General features: G+C 32.8%; 1 protein-coding gene across 1 annotated transcript in view; it reads right to left on the bottom strand.

Moving 5' to 3' along the window:
• The window catches only part of LOC123694157, a 59,535-nt gene extending 38,714 nt beyond the window's left edge, over window positions 1-20,821 (bottom strand). The window contains exons 1-2 of the mRNA XM_045639487.1: window positions 20,789-20,821; window positions 6,394-6,431 (exon numbers count right to left, since the gene is read on the bottom strand). The gene's annotated coding sequence lies outside the window, so the exon portion shown is untranslated. The remainder of the gene's footprint in view (window positions 1-6,393; window positions 6,432-20,788) is intronic.
• Between the last annotated feature and the right edge of the window lie 2,124 nt (window positions 20,822-22,945).

Genomic DNA, 22,945 nt, shown 5'->3' with positions numbered 1-22,945 from the left:
CCACTATCCTAATAGACGAGCTAGCTATCTTGCCCTCCCGAAGATCCGAACGAATTATGGAAGGCGAACGGCAACATACGAGGGAGCACGTTTCTATAACGGATTGCCAAGCAAATTAAAAAGTGTAAACTCATTCATTGTATTCAAAAAACAATTAGCGAAACACATCCTGGAAGACCACACGCTCAAACTTTGAATGCAATGAATGAGTACCTAACCTAAACTTATGTTTATAGTATGTAACTTACTCTAAATTTTTAACTAACGAATGATATTTTTTATAAATACCTATGTTTAAAATTTAAGTTTCTCATGTAAGTGACTTAATGTCTTAATGGGAATAAATGTCTTTAAACCTTAAACCTTAGTTTAAAGTCCAGGGACGCCTCTCCACCCTTAGCTGCTCACAATATGTTGCCCCCTTGTCGCACTATTGCAGCGACTTATTTCGGGGGCCCATACAGTGAGAGGGCGAGTCACCACCTGCCAACAATTTTTTGCTATATTTTAGTAGAAAGGCAGGTGCCATAGTCTTCCATAGTCCTAAATTCCGGTCCATTAACATCCCTTTCCATAGCCCAGTTTATTTTGTTTCCTTATCTTGCAATAGTCCTACATCGGCCGCGGACTGCCCAGGGCTGTATCTCTATAGTGCAGTCATGGGCAGGCTGCGGCTGGAGTCCCACAACACAGTAAAGTTCTCGAAAGGGCCTCTGCGTGTTGGATCCGTGTCCCCACGTAAGCCTTCCAAAGGACCGGGTACCTTCCTTATGATGGTACCCGAGTATTATGGAATGAGATACACATAATAATAATAACTCTTATCTTTTAATTAATGTTTTTGAAACTAGTGGCATCTGAATTTTAATAATTAATAATGGATATTTTATAATATTTCATAAAACTGATTTATTTATTTTGAATAAAACTTTCAATCCACCTCTTTGTTCACCAGCAAAAGTACCAGGCGCACATACACAGCAAGGAATTCGATTGGAGCGTTGCCCTCAAAATTGTCAAGGGCGTATTGCGAACTAAACAGAACAACCGAACAACCGAAGCGGATAGAAGATAACGGTCAGATATGATAAAGTATTGCTTGTTAAGAATTGGGTTGGAACTGGACCGGCCACTTTGATTGTATCGTCGATATAAATAGCCGAGATTCGCTCTATCGAATGATATACGAGGCTGTGGCGGCACGCTTCTGTGATTTCTGCTGCCTTAGTAACCTGAATGACAAATTTTGTGTGAGATTGCCATCTTCATTATTTTTTAAAACAGATCAAAAGATTTTTATGGGTTTCCAAATTCAATATTCTCAACTTCATAAAATATAAAATATCTTAAACCAATAACATAATATTATGAATTATAAATATTATAAAATTGGATAACCCCTTTGTTAAAAGAACTAAAAAATATTCAAACAGCAAAGATTTGGCAGTGAAGTTTGAAGTTTGCTAGCATTGCAGGTAAATTTATTTTCCATACTTCTGCAACCAAAACCTTTAAATTAAAAACAAACATACCAACATTAACAAAAAATATTAAAACCGTAAACATTTCTCATTGTAACTCTTTGATTGCGTATTTACGTTGTAGGAGTCACAATTCACCGTACTTTTTACTTAATTATCTTCTAAGTGTGAAAGACACGGTATTCGTGGGAAACGAAATTAAAGGTATCGTGTTATGAGCAGAAGCGATTTACATACTAAAACTTTACGAACCTGATTCTATTACTTTAAATACCTTACTAAGTTTTTTGGACGCATTCGGATGTTCAGTCCGGTATGCCTTATGCCTATATTCTATAAATTGGAAAATGCTGAAATATATACATAATTCTAATTGTATAAGCTTCCATCTGAAATCTTCGTTCCTAAAATATTTTTTTCTTAAACTCATCCATACTATAAAAAGAAATAGGAAGCACGGTGCAAAACTTCAATGCTTTATTTTGATTTATGCGTTAGAATGTTAATCAGTCATTTAGTTTTACATATTTAGATACTACAAAATGATGTAATAGTTCTAAAACATATTTTTATATCATTCAAACCCACCTCCGCCTACTCCTTACACTCAATATTGCATAAATATTTTAAGTCCAATAAATTACCGTCTAATGCTATTACCGGAATATTGACACAGATATCTGTGTCATAAGTTTTAGTGACACAACACCTGTTAGAATGGTTCGATTGTTGATTGTTGATAACATGCAAAGTATGCAAATGAATTATACAAGTGCGACATATTATTGTCCATGACTTTTAAGTCGCGCGATTTTTCGTCGCGGCTTTTGTTGTAAGTGTATTCGATGAAAATGAGCTAATCTGGCTTTAAACATACAATAATTGTTGTTAACATCTTTTCTATTACTTACTAATTATTCTATTGAATCGAATTTAGAATCAAATTATAAATTGAAAACCATTCCATTCTTGACGTTTATATACAAAGGAAATCGAGACATAGGTATCGATTTGATTTCGATATATGTATTTATCATGTCTATACTTGCATGCTAAAAGAACTTGGTATTACAAAATCCTGTATTCTTTCATTAAAATCGATCGTAAGTGAAAGGCCTTATTTTTAATGCATGCAAATGCTTCTACTATGCAAATCATTCATTATTTATGTACGCTAATTAAAGATTTAGTGTTGATTGACAAACATAACACGATCAATTGAATTGACCAATACAAACTTTTCCAATAATAGATACCAATAATTGAAACCTAGGGCACTTAAAAGCTTAAATATAATACAGTAAATTTAGATGTTTTAATTGCGAAAACCACTTTTGTTAGTTTATTTATTATTATGTATCACGTTTTAATGAGTGAACAGTTTGAAATGAATTTTATTATTCAGATTATCTAATAGAAGTAGGTAGGTAAGTGGAAGGATAATGTCTACTTTTGTCGCGACAATCAAAATCTATACTATAATATTATCAAGCTGAAGAGTTTGTTTGTTTGATTGTTTGAACGCGCTAATCTCAGGAACTATTGGTCCGATTTGAAAAATTATTTCAGTGCTAGATAGCCCATATATTGAGGAAGGCTATCGGCTATAGTGCATACATCATCACGCTAAAACCAACAGGAGCAGAGCAATGCGGGTAAAACCGCGGGGCACAGATAATTTGTTATATAAATATGGAATACTAGTGCAGTTCACGCACACACGCAAGCGATATCGCGGGATAAAGTTTTCTTACAAGTGTTTTAAAGAAGGCCAATTGTTATCTGATATAAACCAATAGTCTGTACATAATTTTAACGTTCTCTAATACTTGCTCAATCATCTCAATATCGAATATTTTTCAAACGAATCAAGGTTGTTAAAGTTATTATAAAATGCATATTTTATCTGGTTATTATAGGTAGATACTTATTTTAATATCAAATATAATGACAATACAATATCAACTATTTGTTCTGAATGTTACAAACCTAATCATTGAACCGTTTTTGCGTGATTGGGTAACAGACATTCAAATAATCACCTTTATAAGCTTTCGCAACTATTTATAAGCGGACACAATTTTCAAAGATTCCTGTTATTTAACTGGGTATATAGTTAAATAGTTTTTGAAGAAGAAAAAGAAACTTATCCATTTAAAGTTCAGTTTATCAAATTTAATACCGTTAAAAATACACAAAATATATATTTTTTTAATATCATCTACTTATGTCGAAAATTTCATCAAACGAGACACAGCAGTTTACAATACGTACATGAAATTAATATAATTCGATGCAATCAATAAAGCTACCCAATGAGAACCCGGTAGTACAAATAACTGTCCGCAGGGTCAAGGCATAGCCTAAAGCGATTTAACCAATTCATTATTATTTAATTACCAGTAATTGCTTCTAATATTGATATAAATTGAATGTTGATTGAATGTATTCAATTAACTGGTATTTGTGTACAATTTATTTCTGAATGCAAATTGCAAATAAACAATATTTGATTGATATTTGTTGATTGGTACACTTTGCAATTATTTATGCAAAGTTAAGACTCAAAACGTTTGAATACAGTGCAAATATTATAAAGAAAAACGTGAAAAACACAGAGACGTGAAGGAATAGAGATTTATTAATAATACTATTTGGGCAGGTTTTAGACTTGAGCAAAAATCTAAAAAGGGGCATTTGACCAAGGGTATGTACCTAATTAGCTCACCTTCGTGGACTTTTGATATTATAATCATGTCAAAGAAAAGTAGCGACTATTTCCGCTGATTTTATTTATTTTCTCATGCTATGTTCCACACGACAAATGCAAGGCCGCCCGCGTGAGAACGGTCGATACATTCCTGTAAAATATAGATGCATAGTATCTGTTACTATTTACTATTTTATTTATTACCGGTCAGTTTTGCATACAAACTTATTGACCAATACATTCTTGGAACCATTTATAACGTTATTTAATCGTTTGATAGCTTGTAACTAATGTATGTTTAATGATTTAAGTGTATCGTTATTATTAATATTTTAATTTTATTTTACTAATTACCCAACAAAATTATGTTTTCGTGAAAACCTCGCGTGATCTACAAAGGCAAATTCAAACTGATTAAAATTAAAATCACGCAGTCTAATTTCTAAAATAATTAAAATGTACCTACGTGTATAAGTTATATTAATTATTAACATAACATTATAATATACAGCATAATTACCATACATAATAATAAATCAACAACATCATCCTAGCTTAAAAGAAATGCCTTCCTGACTGACGTTTCAATTACAGACAATTTATTTTTAAGAAAACCACCCGCGCTCTCGATATCGATCTTTTGTTTGTCGGCGCATCACTAAAGCCTTATTCTATAGTGTTGTGCTTTGTTCGATATAATTATCGATGCGTCGTCTATTTTGATGATGATTCAATTAAATTTTAATGAAGATGTTTTCTCGATTCATAATCTTGTGCTTTATTTTTGTTTTGTTTTCATTAGTTAATTTATATTGTGGGAACTCTTTGGAGTTATTGAGAGTTTAGAATAATTCATAGATGATAAATCATCTATTTTAAAGATATTTTACATTTGTTATTGTATATAATTTTGAAATATCATTAAAGTAGTTTCAGAAAGCTTTAAAAAATTAGCACAAGGGTTTGGACTTTTGGCTAAGGTACCCTTTTATAAAATCAAACTGTTTAGGTTAGCAATTGTTATTGTCATCAATATTTTTGGTAAAGCATGTCGGATTATTGAACAACGACGATTTCGTTCATAAATTGTATTAGAGATCATGGATGACGTGCAGAAAAAAAAAATCTAATTTGCACTTAACGCAGTCTTGAACCCACGACCTTTTGATCAAATTCACAGACCTCAACAACTTAACCATTGCTCAATTCATCTATATATGTATTATCTCTATATAATACAGTTTTCGGATAAAAAATCATAACATAAAATCACGCGGTTTCTACGTGAAAGACAAACAAACAAAGTATTGCAGTTTAACAATATTATAGTAAGATTTAACTTGAAATGAAATAAAACAAGTTATTCGAATGCCGTTAGATTTCCAACCATTATACGCTAAACATACCCCATTCGAAGTGGGTCTATATACTAGTTCTAAACAGCCTAAAGATATGACCTAGATAAGTAGATGCCTAGATACGGCTGCAGCCAGATAAATACGATCATTGTTCACTTAGATTCTGTTCGCTTGAAGTTTGTTTTGTGGAAGACGTTTGATAGTGAAATAATATAATATAACTATACGAATTTTTGGAATTACTTTTTGATAAATGTTTCATGAATAGTAAACCAAGTTAATTGTTCGTAATCTCAGGAATGGTTCGAATAGAAAATATACGACCAAAAGGAGCGGGGCAAATGTAAAATGCGACAAAAGCGGGGAAAATATTCCTCTTAAGATCAAAGTTGCATGGACCTACAATACATATTTATAATTAACATACATAGCAAAATTTATAATGCTACGAGCAAGCAATTTCCCCAGTACTAAATCGTGGACAGACACTAGACAGCCAGACGCCATCCGTTTCTCGCGTCATGTAGACGTTTCCTGTGACACACCTGTCCACATCACTATTGAAGTGTTAGGATATATTTATATAAGTATGTACCTAGGTATCTATGTATTTCGGAATTCCTTAGAAGCACTATAAATCATGAGTTTGACATTTGTACAAAGTTTTGCTACACCCAAATTATGAATTACGAATATCTCCTCGTTTTTAAATTTCTACGTGACTCTCTTGATTTGTATAAGACTAGTCTATCGCGCCGGACTCCTACTATTATCTGATTACTATAGATGAGAAATATTACTCAAGACTCATATACCCAATATTTCGATTTTGCTAAAAGCTTACCTGTCAGGTGTTCGAAGGCTGGTGATGTGCTCAAAAACCTGGAACAAAAAGAAATACTTTTTATTAAAAAAAATATTAGAACGTAACCTTACTAAAAACAGCCAAATCCTAACATATCCTTATAAACCACTTATAAACAAATTCGTATTACAAACATTTGTAGCTACAAGAATATTATGAGACAAAATCTAAGGAAAGCTAATTTATTAATAGGAAATAATAATAAGCACTAATAATTGCCATTCAATATTAACAATGCGGGAGTTGTAAAATTATGGTCATTCGTTTAAATGTTATCTAAATATTCCATTTTATTACACATTTGTTTATATTCTGTTTGGTTTATAAATGTAAATAACATTGAATGTTAAACGAACCGCTTGTAAAAGCTCGTATCACCAGAATTGCGTTGTAATTTAAATTATTTCCAGTGAATTTGTGATTAAACCACTGATATCAAAACATGGAATATTATTTTAATGAGGCAGATCCTATAAAGGCGGTTTCTAGTGTTTGTGGGTGGTGCAAAGTGTAAGAATAAGCGATTATAAAATTAAATATTTTAAGCATAGGTAAAACTTTCTTCAATTATACGTAGGTACTAGGTAGGTGTATAACATAATTATGTTGGTAATAGAAGAATGTTTTTTTTTTGGTACTTACATGTTAATAATTAAATTTATATTTTTATTAAATTATACCTATAGATGAATCTGAAATTATAGAAAAAAGGCAAGAGTAATTGCGCGAAGCAACTCGATCCGAGAAAAAACAGCACCTGTTTTGAATCAACCAAGTCACGTCCACATAACGTACCTTTATATGACGGACAGCTTGATCCAAATATCGCTACTTCCCCCAACTCACACCACCACCAAGCAATAGCTAACAAAGAAAGATGACACTGTCGATAGGTCGATACGTTGACCATTTACGTGGACCCCTCTCCGTGTGACAGCTCGCCGCTGATACGGTCATCCCGTACCTGTTATGCTGGTTGACACTTTGTAATTGCAAGTTACGGAATCGGTGTTTTTGTTGTGGGTTTACGATATAAAAATGTTGTATTGGAGTCTTATAAGTTGATAAACAATCTATAACACATTGCTAAGAGAACTAAGTATTGCAAAATTTTCCTAAAATAAGTACAATAAACAAACGATAAAAAAGCCTCTCTACCAAAACATGTCTTATTTAGTATCAAGTTACAAGGTCAAGGGATACAAAAATTTAGATAATAAATATATTCTTTATCTTTGAATAAAACATCGCAATTAAAGTAAGAAACCGTGCCCAAAGTTTTCCTTAAAAACCGCTTTCGCGTTATTCTTACTCTAACAGGTTTTAATAAATGTATCTAAGACTTGATCAAGCAGCAAAAAAATTACCTTTTCATTCAAAACTTTACGTTTAATTGACTTCGACACAATATGGCGCTTACGGTGTTCCAACTATATTTTTGTCATCAACGTTACCGCCAATGAAATGTGAACCTTATGTTCTTTGCTATAGAGCTTATTTCAGCTTGTTTGTTTCAGGGTAGATAAGTCGTTTGTCAACATGCGCGTGCGCAGCGGATCGTGCAAAAACGCAATGAGATCATCATAGTAGTGTCGTTTAGACGACGTGTGCTGATCTGCGCGTAGAATCGTGATGGCGCTGAGAGATCGCTGATAAACTTGAGAATAAACGTTCCCAGGATGAGCTTAACGGAGGTTTTAATAAGGTTAACTTTTTTAGAAGTTTGTACGGTTGTGGATGGATAGAACAATGGTTTAGATGTTGTAATGACGCCGTCTAATTGTATTTTCTTAAGCGATACCGCAGTTAAAAAAATTGTTACAACTACTGACGCACCGTTTGTTATATTAAACGATATGGCTGAATATGCGGGTGGTTAATTAGGCTTTAAATAAAACCGTGGCTTTAACCATTTAACTGCGACATACATACATTCCGTGTGTTCATATGATTTCGATATTTTTTTTGAACTATCTAAAAAACTCCAGATAGGAAAATGAAAGAATTTATCCATTTATTATGACCATACACCACTTTGTCGGGTTTGTCCGTTATATTTCAGATTTTGTTTCAAATTAATAAATGTTGATTTTCCTAAAAAGTAAAAATAATGTTGGATAACCTCCTTTATTAAAACTCGGTTAAAAGTATGAGTCTTACTTGTAAGCTGTGTTAGTGAACCTCTGTTATATGGCGCCTACGTTAAAAAGATTTAATCTTTATTATGTTTAATTTTACACAAGCTTGTACCTATGTAAGTAATATGTTATGCAATTATAAGGCATAGGTTCTCTAACTGTTACCTATTAAAGAAAATAGAAATGTACACAAAATATATATTCTCTCTTGACACAGATATACCTAAACCTAATGCTAAACCTAATGCGACACTTCCGCCTACTTCTATTTTATGGGCTATCGGTAAATTCTAAAATTTTTGTGTTACAAATCGTTTGACTTTCGCTATTTTTCCGAAGAGTTCGACTAACGCCCACGCGACTAAGCCGCCGGTGCCAGCTGCAGCGTTCACACCATCGTTTTTCTTTTTGTCATTGCGTACTAAGACCCCTGTAGAACCGCCATCCTGTTACAAATGACTCGAAATTTCGTGTCAATATCTCCCGGTCTATTATAATTTACGTAGTTGAGTAAGTATGATAATTTGATATTTTTCATCGGTTTCAGTGAGCTTTATAAATTTGTAAAATCAAATAAAAAAAGCGTGTTTATCGAGCACACGTGTCAGAAATAAAACTTTTTCGGCAAAATATAAAAATCGTCGCCTTACTCCATGACGTGACGGTATTGCTATGATGCGACCTTGAAATTTTACTCTCAACGCGCCTAAAGAAGTTTCACTTCAAAAGTATAACCATTTAGTAATCTGTGGTTACACTTTATGTCGAGTCTATTTTCGCTTTAGAATCTTAGGAAAAAAACATAAAAACAAACCGACACAAGATTGTTATTCAAAATCCGACGCACAGTTATTTTAATAAAGGAATCCGGTGTTTAAATATACAAATAAAGGAAGACTTAGTATAATTAAATTAACAGGTTCAGAGGAAATGCGGTAGTTTGGTTTATTTGAACAATATTTTACGACCAGTATAAATACCTATGTATAGAGTTACAAATTCTTGAGATTTTAAAATTAACGTGTTATTTGATCAAACTGTGTCCATCTTATAAATATATCGCCAGTCGCCACACTTATTGCGGTGACCAGAAAAATAATAATTAATTATCAATCACACATTTATCAGATTAGTGTTATCAATATATCGTCGGCTTACTGCAAAAACGTGATAAATGCAATTTTTTGCGAAATCGAGTTAAAGATACAGATAAATGTAATTTTTCATGCTCTATCTACTAGTAAAACCGAATAAATGCAATACCCAATGGCTGCCGAGATAACGAGATTGAAAAAGTGATAAATAACTAGTTTTCTAAAAAAGTATACCAGTACAATATATTAAATAACCTTATAACTTAAATCTGTTTCAATTTATACAGTCAAACAACAATAAATACGTTTATTGCTTTTTACATTTTATTATTGAAGAAGTGGAATACTAAAAATTATTCGGAGAAAATATCATAAACGCATTTATTCCATTTAACTAGTTAAATATTTAAATTTTTCTCTTACTTCTACTTACAACAAAAACGAAATAAATGTCATTTATGCTTTTTTACGTGTAACGAATGAGAGAGTAACTCCGCAGTTGTCACTGTGGTTGTCACATTGCGCGCGCGCCTACTCAACGTGTTGTGTGAAGAAAATTGATATAACTAACTAACGTGTAACTGTTTGTTGTGATGAATATGGAATCTCGAGGAAGAAGATTAGTGTCTATGATAAATAATGTTTACTTGTTATTTTAGTATGTATATAGCTTAACTAAAATTCATGTAAGTAGTTACATACAAAGTTTCAAATTCAAGCGCGCGATTTACTTTTCACTGTTTTTTTACCTATTTTATTAATGTTGTAGGTACAGATGATTTTATTCGGTGAACAGTGGGCTAATAACAACGATGAGAATTTGGAAAATGTGGAATTCTATGGAAATTATGAAGTAGTTCAACCTAAAGCCGGCGATCTTATGATTGCACAGATGCTGCCAACATTTGATGCACATCAAGTTACAACTTGATGTACATCTATTTGGGGGCTCTTATTGGAATACGTATGCAATGCTACTCGAAAAAGGAAACGTTGGATGAAACCGGAACCCGGAAACTGGAAGATAAATGTCGCAAAGAATAGAAGAGCTGATGGTTTAAGAGCTTATTCTACAAAAAAAAGAAAGATTTGCTAAAATATCTACCAAAAGAGATTGACTGTGATAAATGATTTATAAATGTAGTGTTGTATCTCAAGAAGAATGAAATAAATTATTTCGTCACTGCTGGAACTTAAATTATACCGAGAAAAAGAATTTCATTCTAGGTAATGTGGAAATAGATACTCCGAAGAGTTCTTGCTATACGTGGACCAAAAAAAACAGCGTCAATACACAAAACGGTGCTTTTTTTTTTCATAACGGAGAGAAAAAGCAAGTATGTCGAAAGCTACAGTATTTTGCTACACGCTAGCTATTTCTCCAACTGTAGTGAATGATGCTATTCGAAAGCGGAATGATATTGGGGTGTACAACGATTTAGACAAGAGAGGTAAACATGAACCTCCCAATAAGACTATAAAGAAGTTGATTTGAACATTGTGAAAAATCTCAGAGTCCTTCCCTGTCATGGAGCCACAATTGAAAAAAGATTGCCTAATATAGATTAGGCAATCTTCGAAGCGTGACTATTAGTCACAATCAATTATTATTAAAATTGATTATAAATTAAAAATCGTTTCATTTCATTAAACTTTTTCATTTAGCACTTACCTTATTTTATAAATCTCTTTTGTATCAAGTTTAGAGTATCAAGTAAGTGACATACCCTAAATTTCTACAGGTAAAATAAGTTAAATGTATTACAAATATCATTATTTTGGACAATTTAATCTATAAACTTATTTCCTGTAAAGTGATTGGTGTCAAATACAATACACTGTTATTAAAAACTAAAGTGAGCTTCTGATAACAAATAATTCAGAAAATACAACATGTTTCTTAAATACAGGTAAAACATGTTAAATGCTGCACCCTTTCTATCTAAGTTAAATTTTAAAAGGTTTCTAATCAATACAAATACTATGTAAGAGTAAATATTAAAATAAGGGTAGTTAGTGCAACATTCTGCATTAAATTTTTTTGAAATAATGAGTTGTAAGTAGAACAAATTAAAACCTAAACTTTAAAAAGCCATTTACTCGAAATGTCAAAAACTGCATTTATTATTTTTTACCAGTAAGCAGACGATATACAAAATTCACTTTTATCTGCTTTCTAAATATATATGAAAAAATCAAACGAAGTCGCAGGAGACGACTAGTCAAAGTGAAAGCTAGTCTCTGTCAGTGATGACAGACGATCAATACTCGAACAAACAAACTAAATGATCTTTAACATTAGATGTTATCTATTTGTGCTAATAGAAAAAGTGCGCGATAGATTGATAGTTGAGAATCATTGGTGTTTTCTACACTAGTATTATAAAGAGGAAAACTTTGTTTATTTGTTTGTAATGAATAGGCTCATAAACTACTGGACCGATTTTTAAAATTCTTTCACCATTCGAAAACTACATTATCCACAAGTAATATAGACAAGCTGAGCCACGCGGGTGAAACCGCCCGGCACAGCTAGTTTATTATAAGATAATAATATAGATAGCTATGTTGTTTGATATAAAGTAATATTGCTTTTATATTAGCATTGTTTTATTACAAAGTTTCGTTGCAAACTTCCATTCACTGATAAGACTGTAATTATGCCAAAATAGATTAGTTGCATGCTATTACGCGTGTGAGCATTTGGCCGGTTGTAGAGCTTCACCGACCATCAGTGCGTACGTCAGTCGCGCTTGTCATTTGTATGGAAATTCGCGTGCGTATGGTCGGTCTAGATATGAAAGGTTTTATGAATTTCCATACATATTATGATAAGCGCGACTGACGTACGCACTAATGGTCGGTGAAACTCTGCAACCGGCCTTTAAGTTCCCAATCTTTTTTATGAAAAAAATGAAAATAAAACAAGAGTAAAGATGCTGCAGAATTGCGCTCTAATTACTAAACATAACATTCTTGACCTCGAAATAAACCCTAATAAAAATAAACCCATTCGAAATTCGGTAAAGACGGAGAAGTAGACTGAAACGTAGACTTTTAATAAAGTAAAAACATAAGTGAAAGAGCAGAGAAAGAAACTCAATCACAAACGTAAAATCCCGACTGCTAATTTATGTAGCCTAGCTGTCACTACTAAGTACAATTTTGATGAAAAACTGTTGCTTACAACGACAAAATATCATAAGTCAAAATCTGTCCAGCGGTTTGAGCTGTAGGACGTGCCAAATACACATACATAAACACTCGACAAACCTTCTTTCGCAGACGGTTAAAATAAATCCATCTTGTCACAGAATTCTCCAACTGTCCATTTTAAATTCGCTAAACGTTATACGGAAACGTAAGATAAACCTTTGGGGTCATTCCGTTTGATATACGAGGTGTGAAGGTAGATCAGTTTATATTTAGCGGGGTTTCAACTGATTGCCTCTTTTCCAATTAGCGTTTTCCTTGACGTTGGTTCGAATAACGGACAAACTAATGGTACCTATTGCCTATTTTATATATATTTAGGTATATAAAAATGGTGTTAAAGTTTAGTGCAGCTAATCTGTTTTGATCAATAAGCATAGGTTGATTCATATATCTATACATTTTGCTGATCATCATCACTACATAAAACAAAGTCGCTTTCTGTGTCCCTATGTCCCTTTGTATGCTTAAATCTTTAAAACTACGCAACGGATTTTGATGCGGTCTTGTTTAACAGATAGAGTGATTCAAGAGGAAGGTTTTAGTATATAATTTATAAGGTTTTAGACAAAGCAGGCGAAGCCGCAGGCGGTAAGCTAGTAAGGTAATAAAGGGTAGGTTACATGTGCTGTAATTCGTAAGAATCTTGAACAAACATGTTCTTGTACATACATAATACATATAATGTAAGAATTATTAAATTACAAGTCTGTAAAATTAACAAATAACAAATAACCTCGAATTGAAAACTCCCAGCTTTCTACCTTGAAACCGAAAAAAACTTTTTAATTTTCACAATATGAAAACTAGTTAAACAACTTATTAGCACATTATATTTGCGCTATTTTAATTCATACAATTATCTTTAAAACAAGTGTTAAAGTTCGCAGTAAAGCGTAATATGAAGATATTTTAGCTTCGTTATGAACACAACTATGAATGTCTTTTAACAACGTACCGACAGCAAAAAATTAATTAACTCAAGTATGGATTTTTTGCACCTTTTTAAAAGCTGAACTTTGTTTGCAAGGGTTATCTGGAGGATAAATAAGGATAAATATGTTTAATACGTAGTGCGATGGTAAACACGTTTATTATGATTTGTTAATGATATGTACAACAATATTTCATTAAATGGTACACAAAGGTACGTAAAATTACATCTGCGAGCTTTATAGCTTCTAGAAGCTTTCACTAAGCAGTCATAATCTAAAAATAAAACTCAAGTACCTAATAAAAGTATACGTATGTAAATAACCTTTTTATAGATATGAAAAATAGAAGTATTATAAAAGAACATGAACAGTAGAAATGCACAATGAATAAGAAAATATAAGTATATTTTTTGCAATTTTTAACAGACTTCAAAAAAAAGGAGGAGGTTATCAATTCGGCCGGTATGTTTTTTTTTATGTATGTACACCGATTATTCCGAGGTATCTGAACCGATTTACGTGATTCTTTTTTTGTTCGATGTGGGATGGTGTCGAATTGGTCCCATAAAAATTTTATTCGGATAGGCTCAGTAGTTTTTATTTTATGAGCATTTTTGTCTGTATTTGTAAATGTTGCAAGTGCAAGTTTGAAGTCGGTTGTTTTTAACGCAGTTAGGTATCACTTGTGCATAATAATTTCGACCCAAGAATTAAATCAAACAAACAATATAAATAATCAAGTAATTATTTTTTTTAATACTATATACTGAACCCATGTGTTTCTCAGAAGGTCTCATAAGATATGAAGGACGTCTCCCACTTGACATAGGTAACTCAAGCGCCAGTTGTGAGATATTTCAAAAAAATTTAACTTCTGTGAAGAATATCTTTGTAAAATAAAAAAAAAGTACATATTATTAGCATTTAATAAAAGTACAGACAAAGGCAGGGAAATATGATTAATATAATAGTGTAGTGCAGAGAGAAAAATACTTACATCAATAATAATTATGTAATTAACAAGTGCCTGTTGAGCATATCATAGCATAAGTAAGCTAATGGTTTGCTTTTTATGTAATCGTTTTTACAGAAATAAAAACAAAACTAAGATTCACAGAATCAATAATTTACATAGTCGTGAATAGAATTTATTTTTAAATATCGATTACTATGAAATTTAAGACGCGGTTACTGTGTCAAATATGATTAATCGATTCGTTCAAGGAAGTTTTAGTTAAAATCGATAGTTCGATTTTGAGAATTTAATGCTAAAATAACAAACGATATTCTGCCAATTAACTATATCCTGGATGAGAGATTTAGCTCTAAATACGTTTAAAGGTTACAGTGATCTTGGGATTTCAAATAATCTACAGAATCTATACTAATATTATAAAGCTGAAGAGTTTGTTTGTTTAAACGCGCTAATCTCAGGAACTACTGGTCCGATTTGAAAAATTCCTTCGGTGTTAGATAGCCCATTTGTCGAGGAAGGCTTATAGGCTATATACATAATATCATCACGCTAAAACCAATAGGAGCGGGTGAAACCGGGTGAAACCGCGGGGCCCAGCTAGTTTATTGATATAAACTCGATTCGGTTCGTTTTGATGTTAACTCGTGCAGTTCACATAATGTTTATGGCGTAAAAAATACGAATACAGAACCTTCCGACGTTTTTGGAAACATTGCAAGGTTAAATTCAGGACAAGTCTTATATGCTTGTGTGCGTTCTTTAGGCATATGTCATTTATTTGATTGTCTGTGTGTGTGGGCGGAGAGGATTGGCAGGCCATTTTGGCTTCAATTTTATCGCCCAGTATATATATCTAGACCAGTAAATCTTCAAAGTATTTACAAATATAAACTACAACATAATTAAGCAATAACCAACGTCAAGTTTCTATTCCAAAAGCTTAGAGGTTACGCAAATACAAACAGACAAATTACACGCATCATTCGAGCTGTCGTATTGAAACACGTATTGTGCCTCGTTATTTGTTACGTCAAAATACGTTCAATGGTTTGCATGTCTGTCTGTGTATGTGTTTGGTTTTTGTCCTTGATATTGATGTGTTTTTAAAAGTCTCTTCATTATAACTTATTTTTTGGTGTTGATTAAAAGTAAATGTGTCGCTAAATTGTTTGTAATTAAATGAAAGTGTATAATTATAATGATTAATTTGATCATTTAATAATAATCAGAGACAAAAATGTTCAATCAAAAATTTATTACCTGCTCTATCTTACGATTCAAAATTACATATTTTAAATATTTGATTAGATTAATATGGCGATAAAATATAATGTATTTAAATATTTCAAATTATATTTAGTCAAGAGAATGCAGCCCTCAGAAATATTTAACAGTGTCCCCGCACTTTAAGATTGTTGGATATCGAGAATTGCAGTTTTTGTTCTGGTGTGGCCACACACATGCCACACAGAGCCCGTAAATAATATTATGTATTATTAACTAAGAGAAATATTTATTTAAGAAATATTTAACAGTGTCCCCGCACTTTAAGATTGTTGGATATCGAGAATTGCAGTTTTTGTTCTGGTGTGGCCGCACAGAGCCCGTAAATAATATTATGTATTATTTATCTATCCAATCCATAATACTCGGGTACCATCATAAGGAAGATACCCGGTCCTTTGGAAGGCTTACGTGGGGACACGTATCCAACACGCAGAGGCCCTTTAGAGAACTTTACTGTGTTGTGGGACACCAGTCGCAGCCTGCCCATGACTGCACTATAGAGATACAGCCCTAGGCAGTCCGCGGCCGATGTAGGACTATTTCGAGATATGGAAAGCAAAATAAACTGGGCTATGGAATGGGATGTTAAATGGGCCGGTATTTGGGGACTATTGGAAACTATGGCACCTGCCTTTCTACTCAAAGAAAGTAAAAAATATGTTGGCAGGTGGTGACTCGCCCTCTCACTGTATGGGCCCCCGAAATAAGTCGCTGCAATAGTGCGACAAGGGGGCAACATATTGTGAGCAGCTAAGGGTGGAGAGGCGTCCCTGGACTTTAAACGACGATCACGCGCTCCCTGAGGGTCCAGCATCACGTGCCCACTCGCCACTTACGCTTCGCATCCACCCTTCGAGCTAAAAGCTCTCGCGACTCCACTCTGGCCGGCCGGTTAAGGCAAGCCAGAGGTGGGGGTCCTGTCCTCGTCAGGATTCACTCCAACCGGCCGGTGAAGGCAAGCCGGAGATGAAGACAGGGGCCTCCCCCGGGAGCGCTCGGTTCCCGCGGGGTCGCTACTCCCCGACACCCCGCCACAAGGTGTCCTGCGGGTTGACTGATTGCACGGGTGGAATATCTGTTGTCACGTAGACAACAGATATTCCAACCGTGGGCGATGGGGTCGTCACATCCCTACGCCCTTATTTATCTATCCAATATTATTATTTTTATAACTAAACAAAACTTCATTTATGTATGAGATTTTCTTAGATATTTCCATCCTTGAAGCTAATTGTTAAAGTGAAAGTGGGTACTTATATTTGGTTTTTAATACTAAAACGTTTTATAATATGGTCCAAAATTGAAATTTCGAAATTAACTTAGTAAAATTATCTTTATTCTCAATAAATACGGTATTTTAAAAAGTTTAAAAGGCTGTTGAATCAATACATTTGTTTGAGTTTTTTACCTATTTACGTTTTAAAGTGTTCAATTTAAAATCAAGCAGTTTTTCAAGTTAATTTTGTGATTTAGCTCCGTGTGTACGCAGCACTATTGTCACACGGCTACGTAACAACCGGTCCGAAGCTTGCAACGCGATCACTTTCACTATCCAATACTGTTCGGATTTTTTATGTATCGATGGTGTAATAAGTAATTGATACGTATGACTTCCAATTTATATTATAATGTATAAAAAAAATAATATCATTTTATTAAATCGCAGCATTTGAGAGCGATTTTTTCGAATTCATTCATATTTTTTCATAATTTTCTTACGGGTTCTTGATTGAAAATTAAGAAAATTGCGATAATAATTACAAAAATTCAGAAAAATGTAAAAGCTCTCTCTAAAATTTGTGCGATTAAAAAATCTTAACAGAAAATAAAATCTCCAAACAATCTTCGAAACGGCTGATCAAATATACATAGGTACCAATTTGGCATAAATAGGTAGGTAGAATATACATATATAGCCTCTGTTAGCAAAAAGACTTCTTTCGGATATTACGCAAGCGAAGCCACGTGTTGAAACTAGTACATGAACAAATGTAATGAATGTAGAAAGTAAATGATCGCAGTAAAAGCTATCCCAGTGCAAAAACATGATCATTCTTGGGAGTCACTTTCTCTTGATTTTCAATTAAATTTATCTTTAGATGTTATTACTTATTATGCTGTGTAAGGTCATGGAGATTCATAATAGATTGTGATTATTGCTAGTAAGTATACCCACATAATATTATTTTGGTTCACTTTTTCGTAATTTATATAGGTAAATACACATTTGATTAAAACATTGCCTTTCTTTTTCTCTCTATAGATTAATTATTGTAACAAGACGAGGCAAATCAAGTACGTAAACAATTTTGATATTGCCATAATTGTGTTTACTAATCTGGGATCTGGGCTATTAGGTAGATACCTAGATAGTAGATATTCTAATACGATTAGAAATTAAAATTTGTAAGTTACGATATTTAAAAGTGATCTATGTGACTGATTCAATTATGAATATTCCTCCTTAAAGTAATTTTAAGTCTAAACTTTATTATGTATCGAGGAAAACTTAAAAATCATGTAACGTCGAGGGCATACACTAGTCGTAATAAGACTATGGGAGAGAGTGGTTACGCATGTTTAATTACACAAGTATATAGTTACCGTGTGTCGTGTTATGTGACATTTATATCATCTTTCCTGTATGTTTTTACACTTATATTTGTACAATTTTCTCCGTGGTGAAAAATTATATAATTCGTCGTTTTACGCTTAGACACTTATTTATAAAGTATATTATGTGCTCTCTGATGCATTATTATGATTTGAATTTTTTTGACGGGGAGATTTCCACCCTGGATAATTTGCATAAATAAAAACTAATCAATACATGTAATAGTGGTCTGATGAAACTTCAAAAGTAAAACCAAAATGAGACGCCTCTTTTAGAAGGTATATAAAAATTATTGACGTGTATTGAATATTCCCTAGGCATTTGAGCCCCGAGCGGCCCGATCGGTCCACGACACAATAGATTTTCTATTGTGTCTGTGATTCCGGAGGCAGTCCGTGTACATTTGAAAGAAAAACATTAATTAATATATTTTCCTTATTAAATAGCATTAGATAATTAAATCATAGATCACCTGTCGACTCGTGTCCCGTAAAAACTAAACCAGACTAATATATTCATGAATATGAATCAGTTTGCATAACTAGATCTAACACCTACGAGTGTTTGCATAATGTAAAACAGCGCCAAGATGAAACCTTAAATAGACGGTAATTGAATTGTTTTGGAATTGTTATTCTAAAACGTTCTGACTGGATACTTCTCAACGAACTTCAAAAATAGGTGGTTCTCTTGTTAAGGTTTGTAACCTCAGATTTTGGTGACTCTTTTACTTTATAGCGGATTGATCTAGTTCTGGCAATTACCTACAGCAGATTTCTGTTATAAACATTTACATATTGTGCTTATGGGTTGTGTTAATTATATTAGATTCACATGCAAAAGGTTCTAAGAAGAAAATGTTACGGTACTATGACATCCTATAGGATCTCGTAGGACCTGTGCCCTTACCTCACAAAAACCTCAGAATTTGGCGGTCTATTCAATACATTGACATCATTACATGTTTTTAATTTATTCGTACTATACGTGTCATAATCATTTTAAACGAAAGAATGTATCAAATTAAAGGAAACTCCAGCATACTTTAAACTAATTGGCTTCTATACAAGTCATATAATTGGTTTAATCCATAATTTACATACTGCGTTGAACGTTACTTGTACAGGACGCGTAAACATTTTTATCATACTAATGTGTTTTTTGGCCTTGTTTGTGAGGAAAATTAGTAGATTTATGTGTACCTACTTTTATGAGAAAATAGCGACCTATACTGATGTTTAGTTTTAAATCCCTTTTTTATTACATGTATTAATTAATCTTTAGTTTGCATAGTAAATCATGTGTCGATTAGAACCCTTTTTAGGGTCCTATGATTTGATTTTTAATCCAACACTTTTGGATCGTTTGATTGCCTATTTTTGGTACGAATGTAATAAAATAATGTTTTCTTTCGAGGTATTTTTGCTTATTCTGTCTCCTATGATTAAGCACATCCGAATGTGTTTGTTATTACTTATTATTTACATTTGGCAGAACCATTTTCTTAACTATATTTTTTATTGATTTCTTCGTTAGCTGTTATCCTTTGTAGGTACTTTGTATAGTTTATGTTCTCATTTAAGACTATGTCTTTCCATCTACTATACTTATTAAGCAACAAATTGTATTAAACGTTATTTGCATATTAACCTCTCAGTACTGAAAGCTCAAGCATTACAAACTGGGCCAAGTCAGTGTCGGGATGGGAACGCCAATCTTACTTTCATCGACTAACCTCACGACGTGACCTCAACCAGTTCATTGTTTTTACATTAATTGGGAGGGCACGGAACGTGGAGTGACTTCTCATTAATAGCAACGTCTTTATTTGGAGGGAAAACGGTGACGTCATGTTGTTATGACGGTATTTAAGCTTTACTGGTAGTAGTTGTCTCCATTATACGTGATATTGGAGATTTGTTTGTAAAGTACATCGTTTTTTGTATGTGTTTCAATTCTGATATTGTAAACATTCATTATGAGTTTCATTAATATTTTTTGCGTTAAGTGGCGTTGGCTTATTATTATTATCGTGGTGTTTTTTGAGAGTTTTTTAAATTGAATTATGTACATTAATAATTATTTTGCTCATTGATAGAAGTCATGCATATACTTACGTTTGAAATAATAGTAACACACGCGCACGATCTGAAACAAAAAATAATAATTTTAATACTTTTACAAAATGAAAGAATAAAACACTTCAACCTGTAACGACAATAAGAGGAATATACATATTCAAACAAAAAGGATTTTATGTTCTCTAAACACACGGGCCGTCTCTATGAGAAAATAATATAAATGATTCATATAGGTATTCAACACACAGATAATAATATATTATTTTCACATGTATTCAATATTACGGTCATAAATTACAATCATTGATCATTGATCAATCAGATGTTTATTTATCATAACACTCGTCAGTCGTCACGGTTCATTTCTTATCAGTTTAATTCAACCTTACGTGACGTCACAACATGGCGACAAGGCTTCGACAAGGCTGCACTGCATACCAATACATGCATTTGTGTTGTAAGTTGTTGAAGTAATGTACAGAATAGCTTTACAGATTTGTGTATTTTGTAGATAGATTCTTATGTTACAATTAACTAATTAAATATAAAATTTAAGAGTATTTTCTGTTTAGTAGAGTAAAGCTATAATAGACAGAATCTATTGTTACTTTTCTGTTAGAGTACTAAGTACAATATTGCTTGGTTAATAAAACTTTTTATAATTTATAGTGATAGAATATTTTCTAGGTTTAATACAGTCAAAGGTTATATAAATTGCATGTAACTTGTGTCTCTTTTTATCATATCTAATATCTATACTTATATAACATGTCGTTGTCTCGTAAGAATTTTAAATTCTATCCACGTATTACGATAATACTTATGGTTGTTTTCATATTATAATGCAGATTTACCGAATGTATATTTCATTACTACATGTACCGTGGAATGCAGTTGAAAGTCTTTAGTGAAAAGGTGAAATTTGAAACACAGGGCGAACTCAGTACATAGCAGATTATCTATAAAAATTTCAATGTGATTTCCTTTATCTACACTACTTACTTATTTTACCTATGTAATGTCGATACATTTTACACCTGAAAAAAGGTGTTACGGTACAAAACCGTACTCGGACATTTTACAAAGAACGCGAAATACCGTTGGTTGAAACGTCATAATTTAGAACTCTAAGGAGCTGGATAATTGCACCCTCCCACTAGGAAGGCTTGTTAGCTTTTTACAAGGTATCATTACAACTAACTGTTAGCGAATTAAAGTTTATATTAGCGCTGTGTTTCCTATGTTACGTCGTTGTTTGTAAAATCATTGTTATTAACAGGTAACTGAGATATAGGAAGGTGACGTCTATCCGTTATTCTGCTGTTATTTATATCAATTACTTAGTAGCTATCCGCACTCGGCTTCGTCCACTTTGTAGAAAACTTAACAAAATATATAATAAAACCTCCAGAACCACTCTATTTATTAAAAAAGCCATCAAAATCTGTTGCCTAATTTTAAAGATCTAAGCACACACACACAGAGGCGGCGGATAGCCACGCTTTTTTAATTTTAATACTATAGAGATGTATATTTTCACTGGCAATGTATATGAGTGCATAAGTATGCTGAACTATTTCAGTACAAACATGCATTGGTAAATGGCATGCGTGGATAAATGATGAATGCATAGCACGTGCCCGCTCTTTAGCGTGCATTGTACTCGATGGAGGTACATGTTGTATTTAAGTTTTCGAGAAAGTGAAAATAACTAGACAGAAAATGGGTTTAGAGGCGGATTTACATGTTGGAAATATTTAGATATACTGGATGTGCTTTTAAATAAATACAAAGCAATAGCACAGATAACTAAATAGTTACCGAAATAGGGACCCAAATGCTTTATTTTACTCTTTATTCTACGGTCTTATTAAATTTTATTATTCGTATCTTAATTGAACAGAAATAAATTATTCTCATTTCAATTATACACCTGATTAATTTTAAAAGGCAAACGCATTTAGGTCAAACCAAAGTTATTCTAGTCAAAACTGGTAAAATAGAATATTCAGAAACAAAATGTCTAACTTCAAAGCCGTTTATGAAGTAAGCGTGGGCAGTTAAGGGCCCTTAGTAGGTGAACACGGCAAAATGGACTGTTTTCTATGAGCTATAATTGAAAATATTGAAGTTTTTTCGCACTGGAATTTCTAATATGTATTACAGAACGTATGTGTGATGGGATGACTGTTT

Source organism: Colias croceus, chromosome 9, assembly GCF_905220415.1.
Source record: "Colias croceus chromosome 9, ilColCroc2.1".
NCBI lineage: Eukaryota > Metazoa > Arthropoda > Insecta > Lepidoptera > Pieridae > Colias > Colias croceus.
The sequence above is the reverse complement of the archived record's forward strand: the minus strand, read 5'-3'. Positions and strand labels throughout refer to the sequence as shown.